The sequence below is a fragment of the Carya illinoinensis genome, chromosome 3, assembly GCF_018687715.1.
Source record: "Carya illinoinensis cultivar Pawnee chromosome 3, C.illinoinensisPawnee_v1, whole genome shotgun sequence".
NCBI classification, from domain to species: Eukaryota; Viridiplantae; Streptophyta; class Magnoliopsida; order Fagales; family Juglandaceae; genus Carya; species Carya illinoinensis.
In genome coordinates, this window is record NC_056754.1 from 8,365,922 (window position 1) to 8,381,354 (window position 15,433).

Genomic DNA, 15,433 nt, shown 5'->3' on the forward strand with positions numbered 1-15,433 from the left:
AAAATCATGAGTATATATGACTTTTTTTTTCTTTTGAGAATAAAATACTTCTGCATTCATGCATAGAAATAGTATTCAAATAAATAATACACCAACATGATGGCAATGACAGGCAACTAATAAAAGCTGTTTTGTAAGCAAACTATTCTTACAAGCCCTCCATATAAAATTTTTAATCTTATTTGGAAGCTGTAAATTCCACAAAACCTTCCAAAAAGAAGATAAAGGCAATTGTGTGTGAGAGATAAAGGTTTTTTTTTTCTTTTTATTATTATTTTTATAAGTCAATTGTTTATTAGCAGTTTCTTTTGCTTTTTCACATTTGTCTTGCTGAAAATGATGGAGGATTATTGGCCAGATCTGAGATAGGAAGATCACATCATTTGGTATTTTCTCTTTGTGGGTGTTCATTCTCTATACAGATTTATAGTGTTTACTTGTTACTATAATTTATGTGCTTTTTTCCCAAGTTCGGGGCTTTTCTTTTCCTTTGACAACAACAATATTCTTGAGTAAAGAAAAGAAAATGAGTAAGTTTTGTATCTATTTTTTTATCATTTTGGAATATAATCACGGTTTCTGTAGGCTGTAGCCTCAATTTCATGTGTTTAGATTGTTCTGTCCCCTGCTTTCTTTTAGGCGCTTGCTATAGCATGTTCATGTTAAGATATTCCCGAAAGTAGCATATGGTTGGACGGTTAGATATTGTTGAACCCAAGATTTCAAGTTTTGTGTAATTATATATTTACACATGGATTTTGATGATAACAAATGAATTCAAAGAATAAAGAAGTCTCAAGCTCAAGTTGTCTACATAATGGAGTCAAGCACATCAAGGAAACAAGCATGAGCAAGAAGGGAACAAGTTCACATTAAAATTATAGAGTAATGTTGTAAATCTCTTCAAAATTCGAAATTATGATTAATGCTCAAAATTAATATTTTATCATAAAGCATTAAAATACATTTTCCACATGTGCATGAATATTTTTGAAAATTAAATTTGAAAATTTTGAAAGATGATTGATTGTCATCTTTTGCATGTGCATGCCTTGATTAAAGGGTTGAACTTTGAAAATATTAAAGATGATTGATTGTCATCTTTCATATGTGCATGTTTTATTTGAATATTTTCAAAAGTGATTGATGCTTTTTTAGACTTATACAAAAGGTAGATGATTTTGTTTGAAAAATTTGAAAAGTAAAGTGTGCTCATTTTGTCATATACAAAAAGTAAAAGATTAGGTTTGAATTTTTTGAAAATGAAAGTGTGCTCATTTTGTCATATACCAAAAGTAAAAGATTAGATTTGATTTTTTTTAAAAAAGTGAATGATGTTGTCTTTGACAATTGAAAAAGAAGAACCTTTTATTTGAATTTTTTGAAAAAGTGAATGATGTTGTCTTTGACATGTGAATCTTTTTAAATTTGAATATGAAGTCTCATATGCCTATAAATAGATCATTTGAGAGCTTCACATTCACAACATCAAGAGCATACAACATTCATTCAAAGCTTTCATTCTCTCTTCTCTAAGCATTGAGCCTTAATCCTTGTTCATTTTGAGAGATATAGTTTGCGCTGTATTGTTCTTATTTCACTCATTGAGGAGTGTTTTCTGATAACCTACCCACTATCAGCTCTTGTATCAGAAAAAGGGTGTGTATAACCCTTGTGTGTGTAGAAAGTATTCTACACGGGGAATAGTTGAATCACCACGTGTAAGGTGATTGCAAGTGTAGAGGGTGTTCTACACGGATCCTTTGTAGCGGTATTGTTCAAAGGTGTAATAGGTTTCTATCTCCACCTGAAGGAGGTTGAATAGTGAATTTGGGAATCCTCAAGGGGTAGCTTGAGGCGAGGACGTAGGCAGTGGGGCCGAACCTCGTTAACATACTGAGTTTGCTTCTCTCTTACCCTTACTCTTTATATTTATTGTTATTTCATATTTTGTTTATATTTTATATTATATATTTGATTTATAATTGTTATTTTTTTTATACAACTCAATTCACCCCCCCTCTTGTGTTAGTCATCTGGGCAACAATTGGTATCAGAGCTAAGAGCTCTATTATAAGATTAACTATCTTTTGAGTTAAGATCTTATGGCTAACATTGCAGCTTCATTTGGTGAAGGTCAATCTAGTAGTCGGCCTCCACTCTTTTGTGGAGATAATTACTCATTCTGGAAAGTTAGAATGAGAATATTTCTTCAAACTCAAGGTAGAGAAATATGGAAATGTATTGTAAATGGACCTTATATTCCAACAAAAGTGGTTGGTGGAGTAAAGGTCAAAAAGGAAGAAGAAGAGTTTGATCGTGAAGACGATAGACTTTATACTTTAAATTTAACTGCTATGAATTTATTATATAATGCTCTTAATGGAAATGAGTTTAATAGAATAATGAATTGCGCTACGGCAAAGGAAATTTGAGATAACTTGGAAGTAACTTATGAAGGAACTTCGCAAGTCAAGGAATCAAAAATTTATATTCTTACTCATGAATATGAAATGTTTAAGATGAATGATGATGAATCTATTTCTAGTATGCACACTCGTTTTACTAACATCATAAACAGCTTGACAACTCTTGGCAAAGTTTATTCCAAGGTAGAGATAGTAAGAAAAATTCTCAACTCTTTACCAAAACGTTGGGAATCAAAAGTTACAGCGATTCTTGAAGCTAGAGACCTCAAGAAACTCGAAGTCAATGAACTCATCGGGTCACTTATCACCCATGAGTACACATTGAAAAGAGGAGAAGAAGAAGGAAAGCCAAAGAAGAGCTTAGCACTTAAAGCTGTTCCTCATGAAAGTGAAAGTGATGAAGATGAGGAAAATGACGATAAAGATGAAGAAGTTGCGATGATAACAAGAAGAATTCAGAGGTTCTTGAAGAAAAATAGAACTCCTCCGAGGAAATCCTTCAAAAAGTTTTCCAAGAAAGATTCAGGTAAAAATGACACTTTAATTTGTTATAAATGCAATAAACCTAGTCATATCAAGCCAGATTGTCCTCTGCTAAAGAAAGATCGAAACAAGGGCAAGAAAGCAATGAAAGCTACATGAGATGATGATTCAAGTAGCTCAGATAGTGAAGCAAGCAATGAAGAATCAGCAAATCTTTGTCTTATGGCTAAAGATGACATTAAGGTAACAAATCTTGATAATATTAAAAATCCTTCATATGAAGAATTGCAAAATGTTTTAGAAGAGGTATATGAGGAATTTGAAAAATTGGGTATCAAGTATACTGCTTTGAAAAAGAAAAATTCTTTTTTAACAAACGAAATTGAAATTTTAAGAAAAGAAAGTATCATTTTGAAAGATGAAAATCTTGAATTGAATAAGAAGAAAACCGATTTAGAAAATATTGTTGAAAACTTTACGAATGGAAAAAGAAATTTTGAAAAACTTCTTGGTAGTCAAAGATGTGTTTTTGACAAGGCAGGTTTGGGATATATGCCAAAACAAAAATACAAACCTTATAAAAATTTCTTTGATAATCATTCTACATCAAAGACTAATATTCAAAATTCTTTTCATAAAAATAATTTTGTCAAAAAAGGATATTATTATAATCATTCAAGTTTTTCATATATGTCACATGCTATTTGCAATTTTTGTAATAGAAATGGTCATAATTATCATACTTGTCCTATTAGAAGAAATCATACAATGACTATTAGGGCCATATGGGTACCTAAAAATCTTGTTTATTCTAATACTAATAAATAAAGGACCCAAAGAACTTGGGTACTAAGAAAAATCATTTTAATTGTTTTTATAGGTATGCATGAAGTCTTCCACAAGCAAAAACAAATGGTTTTTAGATAGTGGATGTTCAAGACACATGACGGGAGACAAGACTAAGTTCTTTGATCTTAGATCTAAAGAAGAATGACACGTGACATTTGGAGACAACTCGAAAGGGAAGATCGTGGGAATAGGTAAAATTGGTAATGAATCTTCTCTCATAATTGAAGATGTTCTACTTGTTGAAGGTTTAAAACATAATCTTTTGAGCATAAGTCAATTATGTGATAAAGGATTTACAGTTACTTTCAAAATGGATAAATGCATTATTTTGAATAATCATGATTGTAATATTTGTTTTATTACTTTTAGAAACAATAATGTTTATACAATCGATTTTGAAGAAATTATTTCACAAGATGCTATTTGCTTTTCAGCTCAAAATGAAACTAGTTGGCTATGGTATAGAAGATTAGGTCATGTCAATATGGAACTTATTTCCAAACGTTCAAAAAATGATATTGTGAGAGGTTTACCAAAAACAAATTTTCTTAAAGACAAAATTTGTGATGCATGTTAATTTGGTAAACAAACAAAAACTTCTTTTAAAACTAAGAAACATATTTCCACTACTAGACCATTACAACTGATACACATGGATCTTTTTGGACCAAATAGAGTTGCAAGTCTAGGAGGAAAATATTATGCATTTGTTATTGTTGATGATTTCTCTAGATATACTTGGGTCATCTTTCTTGCTCATAAAGATGAGGCACATAATGTCTTTACCAAGTTATGCAAAAGAATTCAAAATGAAAAGGGCTATACTATTTCAAGTATCCGAAGTGATAGGAGAAAAGAGTTTGTTAATAAAAATATTGAAACATTTTGTGATGAAAACGGTTTTGTGCATAATTTTTCTGCTCCTCGAACTCCTCAACAAAATGGGGTAGTAGAGAGGAAAAATAGATCTCTTCAAGAGATGGCAAGAACAATGCTCAATGAGAACAACTTGCCTAGTTATTTTTGGGCCAAAGCGGTAAGTACTGCATGTTATGTTATAAATAGAGTTATGCTAAGGTCTAAGTTAGATAAAACCCCCTATGAGCTTTGGAATGAGAAAAAGCCCAACATTGGTTACTTTCATGTATTTGGATGCAAATGTTTTATTTTGAATGACAGGGATAATTTAGGCAAGTTTGATGCAAAATCTGATGAAGGTATCTTTTTCGGGTATTCTACTAATAGTAAAGCTTATAGAGTATTCAATAAAAAGACTTTGATTGTACAAGAATCTATGCATGTAGTATTTGATGAATCTAATTCTCCACTCTCCAAGAAATCTATTGATGAAGAAACAGGAGGTATAAATAACACAGAAAGTCTCAATATCAACAAAGAGAAAACAATAGAGGAAGTTCAACATGGAGCCATCAGGAAAGATCATCAAAATTTAATACAAGATGCAACCAAACAGTAGAAATTTGTGAAAAATCATCCAGTGGAACAAATTTTGGGAGAACCTTCACAAGGTGTAAGTACTCGATCATCTCTTAGAAATATTTGCAATCATACTGCTGTTCTATCTCAAATTGAACCCAAAAATATTGATGACGCACTTCTTGATGAATCTTGGATTCTAGCTATGCAAGAAGAGTTGAATCAATTTGAAAGAAATGATGTTTGGACACTTGTTCCTAGATCCAAAAATCATACTATTATTGGAACAAAATGGGTTTTTAGAAACAAGAAAGATGAGTCTGGAGTCATTACTAGAAATAAGGCTCGACTTGTAGCCCAAGGTTTTAATCAAGAAGAAGGAATCGATTATGATGAGACATATGCACCTGTCGCAAGATTAGAAACTATTCGAATGCTACTTGCATATGCTTGTTATAAAGATTTCAAACTTTTTCAAATGGATGTTAAAAGTGCTTTCTTAAATGGTTTTATAAATGAAGAGGTATATGTTGAGCAACCTCCAGGTTTTGAAAATCATATTTCCCCAAATCATGTTTTCAAACTCACAAAAGCACTATATGGACTTAAACAAGCTCCTAGAGCTTGGTACGAGAGACTCAGTGGTTTCTTGATTGAAAAAGGTTTTTCAAAAGGAAAAATCGACACAACTCTTTTCATTAAATATGAAAATGATGATATTCTTTTGATTCAGATTTATGTTGATGATATAATATTCGGTGCTACTAATGAAAATATGTGTCAAGTTTTTGCTAAGACTATGCAGGAAGAATTTGAGATGAGCATGATGGGTGAACTTACATTCTTTCTCGGATTGCAAATTAAGCAAGCAAAAAGTGGGACATTCATCTATCAATCAAAATATATTAAGGAATTACTGAAGAAGTTTGGGATGGAAAATGCTAAGGAAATTGGAACATCAATGAGCCCATCAACTAAACTTGATAAAGATGAATCCGGTAAGCCAGTTGACTCGAAGATATATCGAGGTATGATTGGTAGCTTATTATATTTCACAGCCAGTAGACCAGATATTATGTTTAGTGTGTGCTTATGTGCACGTTTTCAATCATCTCCAAAAGAATCACATTTAATTGCAGTTAAGCGCATTCTTAGATATCTTAGTGGTACAATTAACTTAGGGTTATGGTACCCTAAGCATACATCTTTCGATCTAATCAGCTACACAGATGCAGATTATGCTGGCTGTAAAATAGATCGAAAAAGCACTAGTGGAGCATGTCATTTCTTAGGTCATGCATTAGTTTCCTGGTTCAGTAAAAAACAAAATTCTGTTGCACTATCTACTGCTGAGGCAGAATATGTTGCTGCGGGTAGTTGTTGTGCTCAAGTTCTCTACATGAAGCAACAACTTGAAGATTTTAAACTCAAGTATAATCACATTCCAATCAAATGTGATAATACAAGTGCTATAAATCTTTCAAAGAACCCAATACAACATTCTAGAACTAAGCATATTGAAATAAGATATCATTTTCTTCGAGATCATGTGCAGAAAGGAGATATAGTACTAGAATTCACAAACACACACGATCAGTTAGCAGATATTTTCACAAAACCTTTACCAGAAGATAGATTATGTATGATCAGAAGAGAAATAGGTATGATGCATGCTATGAATATCTCTTAAAAGATAGACCAGAGTCAATAAAAATAGAGATAGATTTTTTTAAATACTTTTACATAAACTTGAGATTCTTAGCCTCATGTTTGAGACGCTCATTCTCTTCATACAATATCATGTCATTCTTATTCATGGGAACCGGCAAGCGGAATGAAGAATCTAATAAAGATTTCAACTGTTTATTCTTCTGCCGAATGATTCCTTCCCTTGTGTGAGACTCTTGAACAATTTGTTGAAGTACAACAATTTGTTCTTTGAGCTTTTCAACTTCGTAATTTTTGGCTTGTAGCCGCTGAGAAAAAGCCACAATAGAGGAAGAGTAGCGAGTCACAAGACTCACCAAGTCATAAATAGCATCAGAATCTGACTTATTAGTCAAATTATTATTTTCTTGCTGCAACATGGCACCAATGGTAGCTGCAGAAAGAACAGGAGGTTGAGATGCAGAATGCCTCATGGATGGATCTAGAGAAATGTTAGAAGAACGAGCCATTGAGAAAAGAATAGAAGGCTTAAAACGAGAATGTTGAAGGAATGCAAATGAGTTATAGAGATGAGAAGAAAACTTGTTGCGGATTGGATGAACTTCAGGACTGATTTTATAGAGATAGCGTAAAGAATAAGACAAGCTATCATCCAAGTCAAAGAGCAATGTATTTTTTTTTCCTGATCGGTGAAAATGACATTTTTAGAAACTCAGAGCCTTCAATCTCGTTTGTCAACAACATCAGGCAATTTTTTCAAATCTCCAGCCGCACTTGTCGGGTCACGGACGGATGAAATTTATTTATTTATTTTTTTAAACTATCTACAGTGTCTACTAACGCACCGTTTTCTTCAGGTCCATTTACTTGTTGCGGATCCTTTTTAATGATGCCAAAAGGGAGAGAAGTGTTAGACTAGAACATTAACATCGTTTGAATTGCTAAACTTATTATATATATTTGGAATTATATTTATACTTTTGCTTGAAAAACTAACGCACATTCTCAGGGGGAGCTTAAGTATTAATTCAGGTTTCAGGTTCTATCAAGTATTTGTCATCATCAAAAAGGGGGAGATTGTTGAACCCAAGATTTTAAGTTTTGTGTAATTATATATTTACACATGGATTTTGATGATAACAAATGAATTCAAAGAATAAAGAAGTCTCAAGCTCAAGTTGTCTACATAATGGAGTCAAGCACATCAAGGAAACAAGCATGAGCAAGAAGGGAACAAGTTCACATTAAAATTATAGAGTAATGTTGTAAATCTCTTCAAACTTCGAAATTAGGATTAATGCTCAAAATTAATATTTTATCATAAAGCATTAAAATACATTTTCCACATGTGCATGAATATTTTTGAAAATTAAATTTGAAAATTTTGAAAGATGATTGATTGTCATCTTTTGCATGTGCATGCCTTGATTAAAGGGTTGAACTTTGAAAATATTAAAGATGATTGATTGTCATCTTTCACATGTGCATGTTTTATTTGAATATTTTCAAAAGTGATTGATGCTTTTTTAGACTTATACAAAAGGTAGATGATTTTGTTTGAAAAATTTGAAAAGTAAAGTGTGCTCATTTTGTCATATACAAAAAGTAAAAGATTAGGTTTGAATTTTTTGAAAATGAAAGTGTGCTCATTTTGTCATATGCCAAAAGTAAAAGATTAGATTTGATTTTTTTTAAAAAGTGAATGATATTGTCTTTGACAATTGAAAAAGAATAACCTTTTATTTGAATTTTTTGAAAAAGTGAATGATGTTGTCTTTGACATGTGAATCTTTTTAAATTTGAATATAAAGTCTCATATGCCTATAAATAGATCATTTGAGAGCTTCACATTCACAACATCAAGAGCATACAACATTCATTCAAAGCTTTCATTCTCTCTTCTCTAAGCATTGAGCCTTAATCCTTGTTCATTTTGAGAGATATAGTTTGCGCTGTATTGTTCTTATTTCACTCATTGAGGAGTGTTTTCTGATAACCTACCCACTATCAGCTCTTGTATCAGAAAAAGGGTGTGTATAACCCTTGTGTGTGTAGAAAGTATTTTACACGGGGAATAGTTGAATCACCACGTGTAAGGTGATTGCAAGTGTAGAGGGTGTTCTACACGGATCCTTTGTAGCGGTATTGTTCAAAGGTGTAATAGGTTTCTATCTCCACCTTAAGGAGGTTGAATAGTGAATTTGGGAATCCTCAAGAGGTAGCTTGAGGCGAGGACGTAGGTAGTGGGTCCGAACCTCGTTAACATACTGAGTTTGCTTCTCTCTTACCCTTACTCTTTATATTTATTGTTATTTCATATTTTGTTTATATTTTATATTATATATTTGATTTATAATTGTTATTTTTTTTATACAACTCAATTCACCCCCCTTCTTGTGTTAGTCATCTGGGCAACAGATATGACGTAAGACAGTTGCTCGTGGGCACCAAACTTGGTAAGACAATGTAATTTTAGAAGCATAAGTTATTTCCATATGACAGAGTGTTCCATATTGGTTACATCTCCATGTCTTCTCTGTTGATTATTCGAAATTCTGATAATTTGATCTGAAATTTGTTATCCAAATCTGGTGCTTCCTCTGCCTTGGGAGCTTCTCATCAATTCTCCGTCGGTTCTTTTACTCCAAGTGGTACATTTGGAATGCAAATCGTACCTTTGCTACTTTTTACAACCCAGTAATTAAAATCGTTAAAAGCTTTGTAGGACTTCTCATTTCGTCGTAATATCAAGTGCGCTTATAAGACAACGTTTATCTGCAGATTTACAAGAAGACGAAGTTCTTGTCTGATCATCCTGGAGCAACACCGATAGCAACTGCTCAGGTATGCGCAAATCATATCATTAAAGCAATTTTTTACTGTCATTTTAGGCAGATATCTGTTGGTTTAACATGAAATATTTGATCATGATTAGGGTGAGGACTTGAAGAAAATGATCGGCGCAGTCTTCTACATAGAGTGCAGTTACAAAACTCAGCAGGTACGTACGTACCTATTTCCTGAATAATCAGCCCAAATAAGTAAGTACGATAAAAATGGCTAAAATATTTATCAGAGAATTATCAATAAGAACTTCAAGAATCCCACTCGATCCGAAGTTATATAAGACCTCTGTTTGTTTCTGGTAAAAATATTGCTTGAACGACAACTTTTACAGATCTTGCAAATTTTAAAGTCTCTCATTTCTGGATTTTCAGAATGTGAAGGCCATGTTTGATGGCGCCATAAAGGTTGCTTTGAGGCCACCGAAAACAAAAAAGAAACCAAGCAAGCAAAGAACGTGCTTTCCTCTAGCGGCCAATACTATATTGATTATTAATGTCACTTGTAATCTATATTTTTTTTTTCTCTTAATTGTTATATACTTTTCTAATACGTATTAGCTCAGTCTAGAGCAATGGGACATTTTTTGGGAGGACGTTTCTGATCAATATATATATATATATAGATTTTCAGCACTCATTTTTTATCTGTTTTGAATGAAGTGAAGGGCTTCTTTAGGTGTGAGTAAGTTGGATGCTGCTACTTGATTTGATTATTGCATGGTCTATCAATGTTTTAAAGGGATCTCTGATGTCTCTTATTTGATTGATGTTTCTTATTTGTAGTTTCACTACAAATAAGAAAAAAAAAAAAGGGCAGATTGGGCTCTTTTATTTCTGGCGACACTAATCTAGTCGGAAATAACTCATATTTTCGGAATTTTGTGGAAAACTGGTGAATTAAATACTTTTCCCGCGAGTTTTAGTCGCCGGAAATAGGATTGCCAAATATGAAGCAGTTTGGTAACTGTGGGTCATTGTAATAAGTTATTACAACGACAAATGTTTGCCTCAATATAACTCGCCGCTAAACTAGACTTATTAACGCTTAAACTAGTCGCTGTAATTAGTTTTTTACTTATTCACCCCGCGCCTAACTTTCCCTCCCTTCCCCCCCCCCCCTCTCTCTCTCTCTCTCTCTCTCTCTCTCTCAGGATTTAACATTCTCACGGGGATTTCCGATTGTTGCCAACCGATGCTGTCTTCTCATCGTCGTCTTCTCGTCGACACCGGTCAGTTTCTCTAACTTCACCTACGGCATGAAACCCGAACTCGATTCCTGAACATTGAACAATATCATTTCCAAGTAATTGTAAGAAAAGAGGAGCCCCCAACTTGAAGATCTTAGCTTCTAGAACAGATATAGCGAATGCACCGTTTGCTTCCAAGAAACAAGAAGAAAAATATTCAAGGAAATTGTTGGCCTAGAGAAAAGTAAAATAAGATCATTAAAAGATGCATGCTCAAACAGCAGTAATTTAGTCTAATTCATCATCCTAGATGGCTTGTCAAGGTTTCGTTTCCCTTTGATTTTTCAAAATTTTATCAGCGACCAAGCAGAGCTACAAAACTCAAATTAAATAAGGAACAAACTCAATGCCAAACGAGAATCTCCGAAAGCCCTAGATTGCAGATACTTTAAGCTTACATGAAACAGAATCAGACGGTTCCTGAGAGAGGAGCACTATGGTCATGGGGTTGATGATGATCCCGGTTCCCTGCTCAGCCTTTTTGTGCTCTTTTGCTTTATGAAAGACTTTTATTTATTTATTTAATGTGCTTCTTTACTGTTGGAAGTTTGGGTTTTCCTTTATTTTTCTTTACTTACATTTATTTATGTAAGTAGTATTTATCTACTTATTTGCTGTCGATGACTCAAGAAGAGAAAGCTAGGTACAGGGGATGTGTGTATTTCTCATACCGTCAAACATTTCGTTACTAGATCCTTTTAATACGAAATGCTATTTCTGTATAATGTTGCAGTTGGTGGATTGTTTAAACTGGAGGGTACATAATGAGATTGGCAACATCTTAGCAGTAAGTTTGTATTATGCTCAGGATCACATTTTTCTTTCACTTGACAGCATCAAGTTCTTTATTGAAGCGTGTACCTGGGTTCGTAATGAAAGCAGAGGAGTCAAAGCGTGTACCATTTCCTTGGGAGGTTTGAGAAGCAACTCCTATCTGCTCCCCCCTGTCTTGCATTGAGCCCAGGTTTGAACCTCAAACCTTTCCTTCTCCAACTGTACACTCATTTATTCTCCATCTACTTTATCTTGCTGTAAACATATGCAAAATTTATAAAATTACTAAAATTGAAAGTAGTTACAAAGAAAGTAGACTTGGAAAACAAAGAAAGTTAAAGAAAGTCATTTAACTTTACTAAAACTTAAACTTTTAATCTTATTCTAATATTATTTCCATAAATGCTTCAGAGTTGATGAGATAGCCATCTAATGTTCATTCAAAAACTCTGTTTTTCCTTTACATTTCACACAGAAAATGAACCATTTTTCAGGAAGTCTATCACTAGAGCTTGGCAGGAAGTCTATCATCAAAAGTAGGGATTCTTCAGCTTCTAGCTAGCGACAGTACAACTCATGATCTCATGATATTTTGAATTAATTTCATTGTTCTTGTATATATAAATAAATCATGCATAAGATGGACTAATATTTAGTGTATTTACGTTCGGAGCTCTCAAATATTATATATATATATATATGCAAATTTAGAACTAGTACTAGTACTGCGGGTATATATGCATGATCGATCATGTGATATATATAATAGCTAGGTGTTAAAGGACTAATTTGTTATATAGCAGTTGACTTTGGGAGCTAGGCAGTGTTAAGTACTACTACTAGTGCTAATCAGACAAATTAAGTTAATTAGTTTCAAATTAGTTTACTGTAGTTGATCAAACTGCTAGCTATATATATATAAATATGAATGGGCTCATCAGCTAGTTTAGAAGTTGTGGTCTCTATATATATATGCATGAGCGTCCACACACGTACACAGTTTATTTAAAATGTTAAACGAGATAATTCTGTCATGTAGGTTATGATCATCTATCTTTAACTAGACAGAGATCATGTAGTTTATTGAAGAGATTGTAAGTTGCTTAAAATGGACTAATTATAAAGATGTTTGCATTTTGAAGTTATTTTTCTTTGTCCTGGGTGAATACATTTTTCTTTTGGACTTATGTGAATATAATGCATCTAATATCATTATCCTCCCCAAGTCAAAGGTTTGAATCATTGGATGCAAACAATTTATATAGTTCACGTTTCATCAGTAAAAAGATGATAATTTATCATTGTTGAAAAGCCAATTATTTATCCAATTCTTGTGTAAAAAAGATGTGTCTACAGTATTTGGGTTCCATGTCATTACAAAATAAAAAACAAACTTAAAAAAAAGTCATGTGTGATGAACCAAATTTGACAAATTATACAGAATATTGTTTGTTTGTACAAGTTTCCTTTGATTGTAGATACAGCTATTGTTTCAACCAAATTAATTAATTTTTTATTGTATGTATTGTTGGGTTGTGTACACAATACTATTTGCAGCCGCTCTAAGATCAGACGTGTAAGGTAACTTGCATGCTTAATAATTTAGGTAACATTTATTTTTGGAGGACATAACTGCTTCAATAGATCATGACTGTTTTATTTTTAACTGATTCCTTACTAATTGTGAATTGGCTAACCTTCAAAAGGGGTTTATATTTGTCTATTCTGGATGTTTGGGAGGACATAATAAGTTTTGTGGCATTCTTTTCTATATGGGTTTACCATGTATTTTGAAAAGTCAGTAGAATTGCTGATTCTTTTGGCAAAAGAGGAGCTAGAGGAGTATCATGTCATTATTTTGATCCCTACAATGCTACGAATGAAGTGAATGGCTTCTTTAGGCGTGAGTAAGTTGGGTGCTGCTATTTGAGATTTCAACAATAATTTGTTGCTATGGTGTTCTGCTGTATACTTGTTTCTTCTAGGTTGATGCTACTCTAGTTTTATTTAGATTTTTTTTATAATCTTTTAAGCACGATTTGATTGTTGCATGGTCTATCAATGTTTTAAAGGGATCTCTGCTGACTCTTATTTGATTAATATTTCTTATCAGTAGTTTGTGGTCATGGTTGTGGAATGCTTATGGTCGTGGAGCTGCTGGATTTGCCTGAATTTTCTCGTACATGTGGTTCGTTTTACGCTTCGTGATGAGAAGGATTTGCCTGTGGTCTAGCAAATGGAGAAATGGTGACAATAATGGCTCGGATTTATCAAAATAGTCTTAGTTTTGCAAATGCAAAGGAAGTAAAATTAACACTTTCTAGAAATATGAGGCATTTTGTACCTTAGATACAATTGAAAGAAATAGTTTGGTGGGTTCTTTTGGGCCTTATGCTTTTTTTAATGATATTAGCAAACTTTAACAGTAGTACTTATCGTTTATAAATTTTGTAAACTTCAAAAATGAAGTGCATATAAATTTTAGATAATCAGTTTAGCATTTGATTTGCTAAAAAATTTACTATTGGTCAAGAAACATTTTACTTGTTGAGAATGAAATTCTTAAAATTTTAATTAATTTTTAAGCACATTTTATTTGCTATGAAGAAGGAAAAGAAGCTCATTTGATTTTTTTAAATAAAATAAAATAAAATAAAAAATCCCGGTGGAATTGAGGTTGCCATAGGTATTTGTGGCGTAGTTTTATACTATTTCCGGCGACTAAATATCGCCGCAAATAGTAAAATATTCCTGATGATTCCTCGCATAGCCGGAAAAAATCTTTATCGGCTTAAAAATTGTGACGAAATGCAGGCAACAACTTTTAGCCGCTAAAAGATATTTTGCAGCGAAAATGTGGTATTTGCGGCGAACTTGAGTCGCCGGAAATAAGCTTAATTGTTGTAGTGTGGTCATGGTCGTAAAATGTTTATGGTCGTGAAGCTGCTGGATTTGCCTAAATTATCTTGTACATGTGGTTCGTTTTTCATTTCGAGATGAGAAAAAATTTGTTAAATAAACTTATGAAATGGCTGCTTAAGTTAAAGAATATCTTTGCCAACCTGTGGTCTAGCAAAAGGGGAAATGGTGACAATAGTGGCTTAGGTTCAGCACTCCTAATGATATCAACAAATTTCAACAATAGTGCTTATCACTAAATAAATTTGTAGTTTTGTGATTTCTTTTAAACCTTTTGCTTTTCTTATTGACATCAGCAAATTTCAACAGTAGTAATTATCATATATAAATTTTATAAACTTAAAAAATGAAAGGCATATAGATTTTAGATGAGAAGTTCAAAGTTTGTTTTGCTTAGAAATTTACTGTTGGCCTAAAAAACTTTTACTTGTTAGAAATGAAATTCATAAAATTTCAATTAATTCTTGAGTGCTTGTGAGGAAAAAAAACATTTTATTTGCTATGAAGAAGGAAAAGAAGCTCATTTGATTTGAGTGGATAAAAATGAATATAATTTTTTGAAAAAAATGCGAAAATAATAACCAAGTGAATACAGGTGGCTAGAAGTATTTGTAGCGAACCTTTCACTTTTTGCGGCGACAAACCGTTGCCTGAAATAATCAAATAGATCATCAGCTACGCTAGCTGGGAAAAGTCTACCTTGATTCAAAATTTGTGACAAATTTCGGATAACTTTTTTTTAGCCAGGAATATTCATTTGCGGCAAATATTGGTCGCCAGA